Consider the following 11,508-nt stretch of genomic DNA (forward strand, 5'->3'; position numbering starts at 1 on the left):
TGTACTGGTTTGTACTGGTTTGGACTGGTTTGGACTGGGTCAGAGCGGCTTTCTACTGGTTTGTACTGGGAGGGACTGGTTTGTACTGGTTTCTACTGGGAGGGACTGGGATATACTGGGATATACTGGGAGGGACTGGGACAGGGCAGCTTTCTACTGGTTTGTACTGGTTTGTACTGGGAGGGACTGGGAGGGACTGGGACAGAGCGGCTTTGTACCGGTTTGGACTGGGACATACTGGGAAGGACTGGGACAGGGCAGCTTTGTACTGGTTTGTACTGGGAGGGACTGGGAGGGCCTGGGACAGAGCGGCTTTGTACTGGTTTGGACTGGTTTGGACTGGTTTGTACTGGGAGGGACTGGGAGATACTGGGAGGGACTGGGATATACTGGGAGGGACTGGGACAGGGCAGCTTTGTACTGGTTTGTACTGGTTTGTACTGGGAGGGACTGGGAGGGACTGGGACAGAGCGGCTTTGTACTGGTTTGGACTGGTTTGTACTGGGAGGGACTGGGAGGGACTGGGACAGAGCAGCTTTGGACTGGGAGGGACTGTGAGGGACTGGGAGGGACTGGGACAGAGCGGCTTTGGACTGGGAGGGACTGGGAGGGACTGGGAGGGACTGGGACAGAGCGGCTTTGTACTGGTTTGGACTGGTTTGTACTGGGAGGGACTGGGAGGGACTGGGACAGAGCAGCTTTGGACTGGGAGGGACTGTGAGGGACTGGGAGGGACTGGGACAGAGCGGCTTTGGACTGGGAGGGACTGGGAGGGACTGGGAGGGACTGGGACAGAGCGGCTTTGTACTGGTTTGGACTGGGAGGGACTGGTTTGTACTGGGAGGGACTGGGAGGGACTGGGACAGAGCGGCTTTGGACTGGGAGGGACTGGGAGGGACTGGGAGGGACTGGGAGGGACTGGGACAGGGCAGCTTTGTACTGGTTTGTACTGGTTTGTACTGGGAGGGACTGGGAGGGACTGGGACAGAGCGGCTTTGTACTGGTTTGGACTGGGAGGGACTGGTTTGTACTGGGAGGGACTGGGAGATACTGGGAGGGACTGGGACAGGGCAGCTTTGTACTGGTTGGTACTGGTTTGTACTGGGAGGGACTGGGACAGAGCGGCTTTGTACTGGTTTGTACTGGTTTGTACTGGTTTGTACTGATTTGTACTTGGAAGGACTGGGACACACTGGGACAGAGGGGTCTTTGTTACTGGTTTATACTGGGAGGGACTGGGAGGTCACTGGGGGTCACTGGGACAAAGAGGCTTTGGACTGGTTTGTACTGGGAGCACTGGGAGGGACTGGGGGAGGGACTGGGACAAACTGGGAGGGAACTGGGAGGGAACTGGTTTATACTGGGAGGGAACTGGAAGGTTACTGGGACAGAGGGCACGTTCTACTGGGAGCACTGGGAGGGACTGGGGGGGTTCGCAGTCTGTTACTGGTCTGTACTGGTGTAACTGGTCTGTACTGGTATAACTGGTCCCTTACTGGTGTAACTGGTCCAGTACTGGTGTAACTGGTCCTGTACTGGTGTAACTGGTCTGTACTGGTGTAACTGGTCTGTACTGGTGTAACTGGTCCGGCACTGGTGTAACTGGTCCTGTACTGGTGTAACTGGTCCCTTACTGGTCCGTTACTGGTGTAACTGGTCCAGTACTGGTGTAACTGGTCCGTTACTGGTGTAACTGGTCCTGTACTGGTGTAACTGGTCCTGTACTGGTGTAACTGGTCCCTTACTGGTGTAACTGGTCTGTACTGGTGTAACTGGTCCGTTACTGGTGTAACTGGTCCTGTACTGGTGTAACTGGTCTGTACTGGTGTAACTGGTCCGTTACTGGTGTAACTGGTCCCGTACTGGTGTAACTGGTCCCTTACTGGTGTAACTGGTCCTGTACTGGTGTAACTGGTCCTGTACTGGTGTAACTGGTCTGTACTGGTGTAACTGGTCCTGTACTGGTGTAACTGGTCTGTACTGGTGTAACTGGTTCGGCACTGGTGTAACTGGTCCGGTACTGGTGTAACTGGTCCTGTACTGGTGTAACTGGTCCCTTACTGGTCCGTTACTGGTGTAACTGGTCTGGTACTGGTGTAACTGGTCCCTTACTGGTGTAACTGGTCCTGTACTGGTGTAACTGGTCCGGTACTGGTGTAACTGGTCCCTTACTGGTGTAACTGTTGCCTTCAGGGGAGGCAACGGCGACCTGGTTCCAAGGAGCAGCACGGCAGCCCGGCCTGTCCGGGCCACTCGGGCTAACGACACACGCTGACACCAATGTGGTGGACGGTCGAAAGCATTTATTATCTTATCTCATGGGTTTAAATAGTCTTGGGGGACTTTGCTACGTCAGGGGTGGTTGTAGGGTCCCTAGGGTTAGTCGGGAGTGGAAAACTACTGGGTTAGGTGTGGTTACATGTTCTGGGGGTGGTAGATAACGTGTTGCAAAGGAGAGGGGGGAAGGGTCTTTCTTTCTGTCACATCCCGTGATCTTCCGTTCGCCTGTGTCTATCTACCGCATCTCCCCCCTCCTTTTCATAAATAAAATGAGGTAGTTGTAGATATAGGCACTGGAGTGAGGTACAACCTTGTAACTTGGTAAGGAAAAGGTGGTTTGGTAAACCTGAGTAATTTTCGCAAGGCGAGTCTCGAAGGCTTTTGCGACTGACTGTGTTCGCAGTTTTTGGTTTACAGCATTTGTGTCTGGTCTACGAACAGAATGTTCGCCCTTTCTAGACGGGCCTGAACAAACGAGACTAGTTTGTTCAGCAGGCATGGTCCTATGGTAACAGCTAAAAGCAGTATTGCCAGTGGACCTACCAGGGCAGAAATTAAAGTGGTGAGCCAAGGTGATTGATTGAACCAGGATTCAAACCAGCTCTGTTGGGTTTCCCTGTCTCTCTTTCTCTGAGCCAGTCTGTCTCGGAGTTCTGCCATGGAGTCTTTAACGACTCCCGTATGATCTGCATAAAAGCAGCACTCCTCTTTCAAGGCTGCACACAGTCCTCCTTGTTGCATGAACAAGAGGTCCAGTCCTCGCCTATTTTGTAAAACTACTTCTGAAAGCGAAGAGACTGATTTCTCTAGATAGGAGATGGATTTCTCGATCCTCTGCAGGTCCTCGTCGATGGTCATTTGCAGCTGAGAGAGTCCGTGCTGCTGGGTCGCGATGGCTGAGACACCCGTGGCTGTGCCAGCTGCTCCCAGGCCAAGCAGTATTGCGATAGTTATACCTGTGATAATTTCTCTTTTGTGGAGTCTGTCAGGTTCCTCGAGGAGGTGGTATATCTCTTCGTCCGAGTGGTACAGGACCCTAGGAACAATCAGAACTTGGACACAGAAATCGATAGAGTCATTAAATTTGGCAAGGAACACACAAGGACTCACTCCGGATCTCTGGCAAACCCACATCCCAGATGCGGATGGGACCACCCACTTATAGGTTTTTATGTTGGGCTTGACAACTTCAGTGCAGAAGTTGCCTTTCTGCTTTGCTAAAGTTGCATTGCCAAAACATCTGCCCTGTCCTGTGATTTGACTCAGGGTGATTCCTCTGCAGGGAATGTCCCATCTGCACTGGTGGGGGGCGCTGGCTGTGGAGTAACTGAAGGGGGTGTCTAAAGCAATGCCTTCGTAGAAAGGGGGTTTAACATCATAGCAAAGCCAACAGGAGTTAGTCAGGTTTGGTTTGGTTTAGTTTAGGGTTAGAAAGGTAGCTTCTAAACAGGTTGGCTATGTGGAACACGAAGGATGGGGTGTTCGCTGTGGTGATCTCTTTGAACACCTTGTCACTTGAAAGATGTTGCATGACCCACCTAAATGGCTGATGAGGGTTATGGCCTGGGTCGGCTTGCCCCCTGGCCACAAGCCCCAACAGCAGGATTGCACAGAGACACTGTGCAAGTCTGGGTCTCACCGATGTGGGACTCTCGGGTTTTGTCTGGCGGTTTGGTGGTTTGTCACCTCCCTCTGGAGCAGGGGTGTATGCATCACGGGGATGGTCCACAAGCGTGTCCTGCAAACAAAAACTCACAGTTTTCCATTAGTTTCATTCTGAAGGTCAGGTTTGATCGACCTGAGTGGACACCACCTGATCCTGTCCTCTTTTTTAACTGCCGCGTACCCTCGTCCCGTAAGCACCAGTCTCCAGCCCCGTTCCCACTCGCCCAGCTCGTTTTTGACCATGACCTGTGGGCCCTCCTCTAGTGTCTAGGTGGCCCAGTGTTTTCGAATGGGACTGTTTGCTTCATCTCCCCTAGGGAATTGGTTCAGTGCTAGTAATGCGGTTGCTAGCATGCGCGTCTGGTCTCCTGAGGGAATGGAATTGGCAAAGCCCTCTGCCTTTGCCAACACTTCTAACTTGGCTTTTAGGGTCTGATTTGCTCGCTCGACAATGGCCTGTCCGGTGCTGTTATATGGGATTCCCTGCGCTAAGGTGATACCCCACACCGAGGCGAATTCCCGCACTGATTTGGAGATAAAATTGGAAGCATTGTCAGTTTTAATTTGCTTGGGGATACCAAGCCATGCCATAACTGTCAGCCAGTGCTGGATTGTGGCCTTGGAGTTGGGTTTGAGGTGCTGTGTCGCTATGATCACTCCGCTGTAGGTGTCCACTGTCACTGCAAGCCATGCTCGGGGCTTCAGCAGTTCGCAGAGGGTGAAGTCTGACTGCCAGATTTCTGACGCCTTGAGGCCCCTCGGGTTGACCCCACCGGTCCATAGGGGTGACTTCTGGCAGTGAGGGCAGGTGGCCACTACGTGTCTCGCGTCTGCTGTCGAGATCCCGCATCTCTTCGCCAGTGCTTTGGCTCCGATGTGGAGTGACTCGTGCAGCCGACGAGCTTCCTGCAGCGTCCACACTCCCTTCGCTGCGGCATCTGCTTTGTCATTTCCAGTCTGGAAGAAGCCCTTGACTGGGTTATGGCTGTTGACGTGGATGACGGACATGGTGCCCTGGCGTGAGGAGAGTGCCTCTTCGAGCATGGAGGCCGTCGTGGATGTTGACACACCTGGTCTCGACATGGCTAGGCAGAGCTTTGCCATGAATATAGAGTCTGTCACGATGTTGAGGTGTTCATCTTGGAAGAGTCCGCACGCCAAGACCACTGCTGCTGCTTCCAGCTGTTGCACTGACAGTGTGGGGTCGCATGTTTTGACGCAATGCCATGTTTCTCCTGCCTGCCACACTGCTGCTGCGGTGGAAGTCATGGAGGAGGCGTCTGTAAAGACCGTTGGTCCTGGTTGTGGTCGGTCCATGACCTTCGGTGGCACATCTATGTCGACAATGGTCAGTAGCTGGGTTCAAGGTGGTTTGGTGGCGTAGGAAATTTCTCCCCCGAAGCCGGTGAGAGCGAGGGCCAGGTGCTCCGATATCGCAGTTGACTCCGTGGTCGGTCGCTTGCGGAAGGGGAGGTGGATCCTTGCCGGCTCGGTCCCCAGGTGTCTCAGGGCGAGTCTCCTGCCTTTCATGATGAGGTTAGCAGCGCATTCAACTCCTGGGGAGAATGCGTGAGTTGGTCTTCCAAGGACTACCCATTGGATCGGCTGGGATTTTTCGGAAGGTCCTTGGGCAAGTGCTCCCATTCCTCCCTTCTGCGTGAAGTGGACGTATAAATCCAGCGGTACGCTTGGGTTGCACCTGGCAAGCAGGCTAGTGGACATCTGACGTTCGATGAAGTCGAGGGATTTCGTTGCTTGCGGCGTCAGCTCCTTGGGGTCCCAGGGGTGTTTTCCTTTCAGGAGGTCATACAAGGTGTCCATGACCTCTGGAGGAGCTAGGACGATGTTGCGGAGCCACTGCAGAGATCCCATAAGTCGCTGCATGTCATGGAGGGTCTTGATGTCTCGGCGGACCTTTACCCTGGGTGGGGTCACGTAGGAGTTTGTGATCCCCACTCCCAGGAAGGTCACGCACGGTCCTCTCTTGATCTTCGTGTTCGCGATCTCGAAGCCGTTGGCCTGGAGGGTTTCCGTGATCGCAGACACTAGGTAATCTACTTGGCTTGCTGATGGTGCAGCGACGAGGATGTCGTCCATGTACTGAATGATGGTCGCAGCAGGGTGGGAGTGTCGGACTGGCATCAGTGCCCTGTCCACAGTAATCTGGCATATGGTCGGGCTGTCCACAAGGCCTTGAGGTAGCACCTTCCATTGGAAGCGGAGGTTAGGTCGCTCGCCGTTCGGGAACACGATGGAGAAGGCGAACCGTTCTTTGTCCTCAGCATGCAGGGGTATTGAAAAGAAACAGTCTTTGATGTCCAGCACTGCGCACGGCTGCCCTTCGGGGATGGCTGAGTTCGCGGGCAGTAGTGTCTGAACTCGCCCCATGGGCTGAATTGTCTTGTTCACTTCCCTCAGGTCGTGGACGAGGCGGTAGCCTTCTCCTGATCTCTTGGGGATTACAAACACAGGGGTGTTCCACGGGCTGGTGGAGGGTTCTATGTGACCCTTTTGTAGCTCGCGGTCGACCAGTTCCAGCAAGGCTGCCAGGCTTTGACAGGGGCCACTGCTCAACCCATACGGGGTCTGGTGATTTCCAAGTCAGTTTGATTGGTAGCAGTGGGTGTACAGCAGTGGCCCTCATTATAAATTTGTAATCCTGACTCCTAGCATAGCAAGGATGTCTCTTCCTATCAGGGGTGGGGAGTTTTGCAAAATGTAGGGGTGGACTGCTACTGTCCGTTCTGGCCCTTTCTTTGTATGCAGCGTTATAGCTACCAATTGGGTGCTTTTCCAAGCTCGGGACAACCCTCCCACCCCGTTCACTGGGGGGACTTCCTTGCATTGCCAGTGTCGGGGCCACAGTGCTTGGGGCAGGATTGTGCAGTCTGCTCCTGTGTCTGCCCAAAACTGAAGCCCTATTACGTGGGGGTCCCGACTGCCATAGAGGCGGCATGTCCCCCAAATTTTCGGGGGTTCCTTCCCTATTTTTAGGGCCAGGGCCACCCAGGGGTTGTCCCGACCTGAGCTGCCCCCTGTTGGCCCTGTGGCACAGGCGCTGCTTGCGGTGGTGGTGGGTACGAAGGTGCCGCAGGCTGTGCCGTGATACTCGCTGGCAGGGGTATGAAGTTGGCTGCTTCCTGTGGGAGTATGGGGTACGAGGGCTCCCCGCCCCATTGGGGGTTGGCATGGATGGGCCGCTTCATATTCGCAGCGGGAGGAGGCTGGGTGCGGCCCGCGGGCCCCCTCCCCTTTCCGTTTCCCTGGAGCCAGGACCTGCATTCTCTAGCAAGATGCCCCTTCCTCCTGCAACCCCAACAGGATCCCCGCGGGCGTGTTTGAGGTGGAGGCGCTGCGGCAGGCCGCCGTGCCGGCTGGGGGCAGCTCACCGCGATGTGACCCGCCTCACCACACTTGAAACACGCCATGGCATTGGTCAGGGTGTGGACAGCTGCCTGAATGGGTGTCAGGTGCTCTTCCTTCACTACATGTCTGATCATGTCAGCCAGGCTAGCTCCGGCTGGCAGGGAGCGTAAAATGTCCTTGGTAATGGAGTTGCATTGCTGGCGCAGGCAGTCGGCTACCACAGGGCCCTTTGCCTCTGCCGGCAGGGTGGAGGAGTCTATCGCTGCCTGCAGGCGATCCACAAACTGCGTGAAGCTTTCGCTCTCTGCCTGCCTCACGGTGGACCATGGTGCCGGCTTAGCCACGACTCGGGAGGCGGCGTAAATTGCCTCTCTAGCAGCCCGAGTGGTCGCTCTGACCTCCTCAGCCTGCATCTGTGCGGCTTGTTGCTGCGGCGTGATCATATCATCATGTTTTCCTATCAGTCTGGATAAGCTCGATCTGTGTAGGGGCTGCCTCGCGCCAGATGCTTGGGCTAACTGCTTCCTACAATTATCCTCCCATTCCTGTCTGAAGACAATCATTCCCGCACCATCAAGTATCATGCGCCCTATCCGTTCGATATCAAAGGGAAGCAAGTCATCGTTGCTAAAAAGACCATCGATTAATGTGGAGACTATGGCTGAATTGATCCCTTTTTCTGCGATGGCTTTGACAATTGACTGTATGTCCTTTGGGTTTATCGGGGTATATACCCTTTGTTGGTTCCCCTCCGGACCGGCGAGCCTCACCGGGAAAGCTTGTATGGCAGCCGCCGGGGACCAATCAGCACAGGCTATTTTTATTTTCCCCCAGTCAGTAAACTGGGCTGATTCGTATTGTAGTTGTTTTTCGGTGCGGCTTAGAACTCTACTCGGTTTTGTTTTAAACTGCGCTGGTTCCGTTTCTTCGGTTTCGGAGTCATAGCCGGCCTCCGTCAGCTCCTCCGAGCTGGTGGAGCTGCTGCTGGACTCCGAACCGGAAGTCGAGTGCCAGTGTATTTCCGGGGCTCGGTGCCTTTTTGTCTGGCTCCGAGCTCGCTCCTCCCCGCGGGGGTGGCGCCGCTCCCGCCCCCCCGGCTCGCCGCGCCCCTCGCGGGAGGTGGTTTCTCCCTTATATGGTGGCAGCTTCAGGCGCGGCCACCGATTGGCTCTGCGCCCTCTGCTGCTCTCCGCCTCTTTCTCCCGCGCATGCGCATTCCCGAAATCGCGCACTCCCGGGGTTTTTGCGCCGGGACTGCCCGCGCCCCGCCCCTCCCCTCGGGGACCGGCGCCATTTTAAGGGGATAAGGAGACGGCATGGCGGACGTGTTTTCTCGAGCCGCGGTTTCTGCGTCTCTGGCTTCTTTCGCCAGCCCTTGCCAGAAGCGCTCCGCGCGCCGCTGCGTCTCTGACAACTGATTGCTGACCGGCGGCGGCGGCGGGACGGAGGAAGCTGCGGTTTCTCGGGGGGGTTTCGCGGTGGGGGTTTTTTGGGGGTTTTCCGCGGCGGGGGTGTTTCGGGGGGCTTCCGCGGCGGGGGTTGGGCTCTGATCTGGGGGAGCGGGTGTCGCGCTGAGCCCCCCCGGGTCCCCGCCGCCGGGCGAATCACTCTCAGAGGCAGTCTGCGTTCCTGCTCCCACACCGAGCTTGGGAGTAACTAATAAACACGTACGCGCCGCGCTCCATGTCTCCTGCTCTTCTATTGCTTTGCGTAGGGCTTTCTCTACCTTGCCCCATGCCTTAAGGCTTTTGCCGCTGCCTGAGGATTTTGTGTCCTCGGCTAGCGCGGCAGTGCATTTTTCCCATATTTCCGGATGTAACACATCCACAGGGTGCTCAATCGCCCCAAGCTCAAGCAGCCTCGCTATGGCAAGATAAAAATCCTTGAGCTTACACCCAATACCCCACTGCGTATGAATGGCACTTACGACCCTTGCGATAGCGTCCATGACGATTGCGGGTCCCGGGACGTCTCCCTGCGCCAAGATACGGTCTGACCGCTCCGGCCGCTGCTCCCGTCCAGGCGTATCCCGACTGCCGGGCGAATTTTTCCCTTTTTTCTCCCGGGTTTCGGCACCAAATATGTTGCCTTTATAAAGGGCAACGGACGACCTGGTTCAGGTGAGGCAGCACGGCAGCCTGGTCTCGCCCAGGCTACTCGGGCTAATCAACGCACGCATATACCAATGTGGCAGACGGTCGAAAAGCCTTTATTATCTCATCTCGTGGGTTTAAATAGTCTTGGGGGTCTTTGCTACGTCAGAGGGGGGTTGAGGGGTCTCCAGGGTTAGTCGGGAGTGGAAAGTTACCAAAGAAGGTGTGATCACATGCTCCTGGGGTTAATGGATAGCGTGGGGCAGGGAGAGGGGGAAGGGTCTCTCTTTCCGTCACATCCCGTGGTCTTCCGCTCCGCCTGTCCCTATCTACCACAGGTGGGTGAGTCCCAGCAGGACAGGCTGCAGGGAATGGCCCAGGTTTGGCTCCAAACAGCCTCTCCTGACTTGTCCCTGTCCTTTCTCCATGAACAGGTGCCCATGTGCAGCCACAGCAAATGTCCAACAGCAGCTCCATCAGCCACTTCCTCCTGCTGGCACTGGCAGACACGCGGCAGCTGCAGCTCCTGCACTTCTGCCTCTTCCTGGGATCTCCCTGGCTGCCCTCCAGGGCAACGGCCTCATCATCAGCGCCGTAGCCTGCGGCCACCACCTGCACACGCCCATGTTCTTCTTCCTGCTCAACCTGGCCCTCAGCGACCTGGGCTCCATCTGCACCACTGTCCCCAAAGCCCTGCACAATTCCCTCTGGGACACCAGCACCATCTCCTACTCAGGATGTGCTGCACAGCTGCTTCTGTTTGTCTTTTTCATTTCAGCAGAGGTTTCCCTTCTCACTGTCATGTGCTACGACCGCTACGTGTCCATCTGCAAACCCCTGCACTACGGGACCCTCCTGGGCAGCAGAGCTTGTGCCCACATGGCAGCAGCTGCCTGGGCCAGTGCCTTTCTCTATTCGCTGCTGCACACAGCCAATACATTTTCCCTGCCCCTGTGCCATGGCAATAGCCTGGGACAGTTCTTCTGTGAAATCCCACAGATCCTCAAGCTCTCCTGCTCCAAATCCTATCTCAGGCAGCTTGGGCTCATTGCAGTTAGTGCCTCTTTAGGACTTGGATGTTTTGTGTTCACTGTTTTCTCCTATGTGCAGATCTTCAGGGCAGTGCTGAGGATCCCCTCTGAGCAGGGACGGCACAAAGCCTTTTCCACCTGCCTCCCTCACCTGGCCGTGGTCTCCCTATTCTTCAGTACTGGTATATTTTACTATCTGAAGCCTCCCTCGATGTCCTCCCCATCCCTGGATCTGGCCCTGTCAGTTCTGTACTCAGTGGTGCCTTCAGCCCTGAATCCCCTGATCTACAGCCTCAGGAACCAAGAGCTCAAGGATGAAGTGAGGAGAATGATGACTGGATGGTTTCAGGAACATTAAACTGCTGGCCAATTTCTGCAAATCATTGTAATAAATGTCATCTTTGATACTTTTTGTTGGTTGAGTTGTGGGGAGTTTTTTCTTTTACTTTTTTCATATTATCCACAATACATGTGATCTTTTGTGCCATTTCCCATTTTATTCTCTCCATCTTCCCTGTGACCACAGACTGTGTCAATGAGAGGCTTCACTCTCAGTGGCTTTAAAGGAACTAAAGGATCTCCCAGCACAGTTTTCTGCAGAGATGCCCTTTTGTTGCCTTCTCTGGAGCTGCAGCAGCAATGTCTGTGTGCAGAGCTGGGGGCAGATCAGTGCTGGCACAGCAGCTCTGGTCCTGCTGGTCACACAATTCCTGATCCAGGCCAGGAGCCATTGGCCTTCTTGGCCACCTGGGCACACGGCTGGCTCATGTCCAGCCTGCTGTCCATCAGTCCCTGCAGGTCCCTTTCTGCCTGGCTGCTCTCCAGCCCCTCTGTCCCCAGCCTGTAGCACTGCAGGGGTTGTTGTGACCAAAGTGCAGGACCCGGCGCTTGGACTTGTTAAACCTCACCTTGTTGGGTTTGGGCCCTGGATCCAGCCTGTCCAGGGCCCTGTGCAGAGCCCTCCTACCCTCCAGCAGATCAACACCCATATCCAGCTTGGTGTCATCTGCAAAGATGTCCTTGGTTCCATGTGTCCCTTCAGTGTCACAATGTCCCTTTGGTTGCACCAGGCC

At 55.4% G+C, this 11,508-nt stretch overlaps 1 pseudogene; it reads left to right on the forward strand.

Moving 5' to 3' along the window:
• Window positions 1–10,847, forward strand: LOC140681087 (olfactory receptor 14J1-like; annotated as a pseudogene).
• Window positions 10,848–11,508: the final 661 nt, after the last annotated feature.

Source organism: Taeniopygia guttata, chromosome 31 (assembly GCF_048771995.1).
Source record: "Taeniopygia guttata chromosome 31, bTaeGut7.mat, whole genome shotgun sequence".
NCBI lineage: Eukaryota > Metazoa > Chordata > Aves > Passeriformes > Estrildidae > Taeniopygia > Taeniopygia guttata.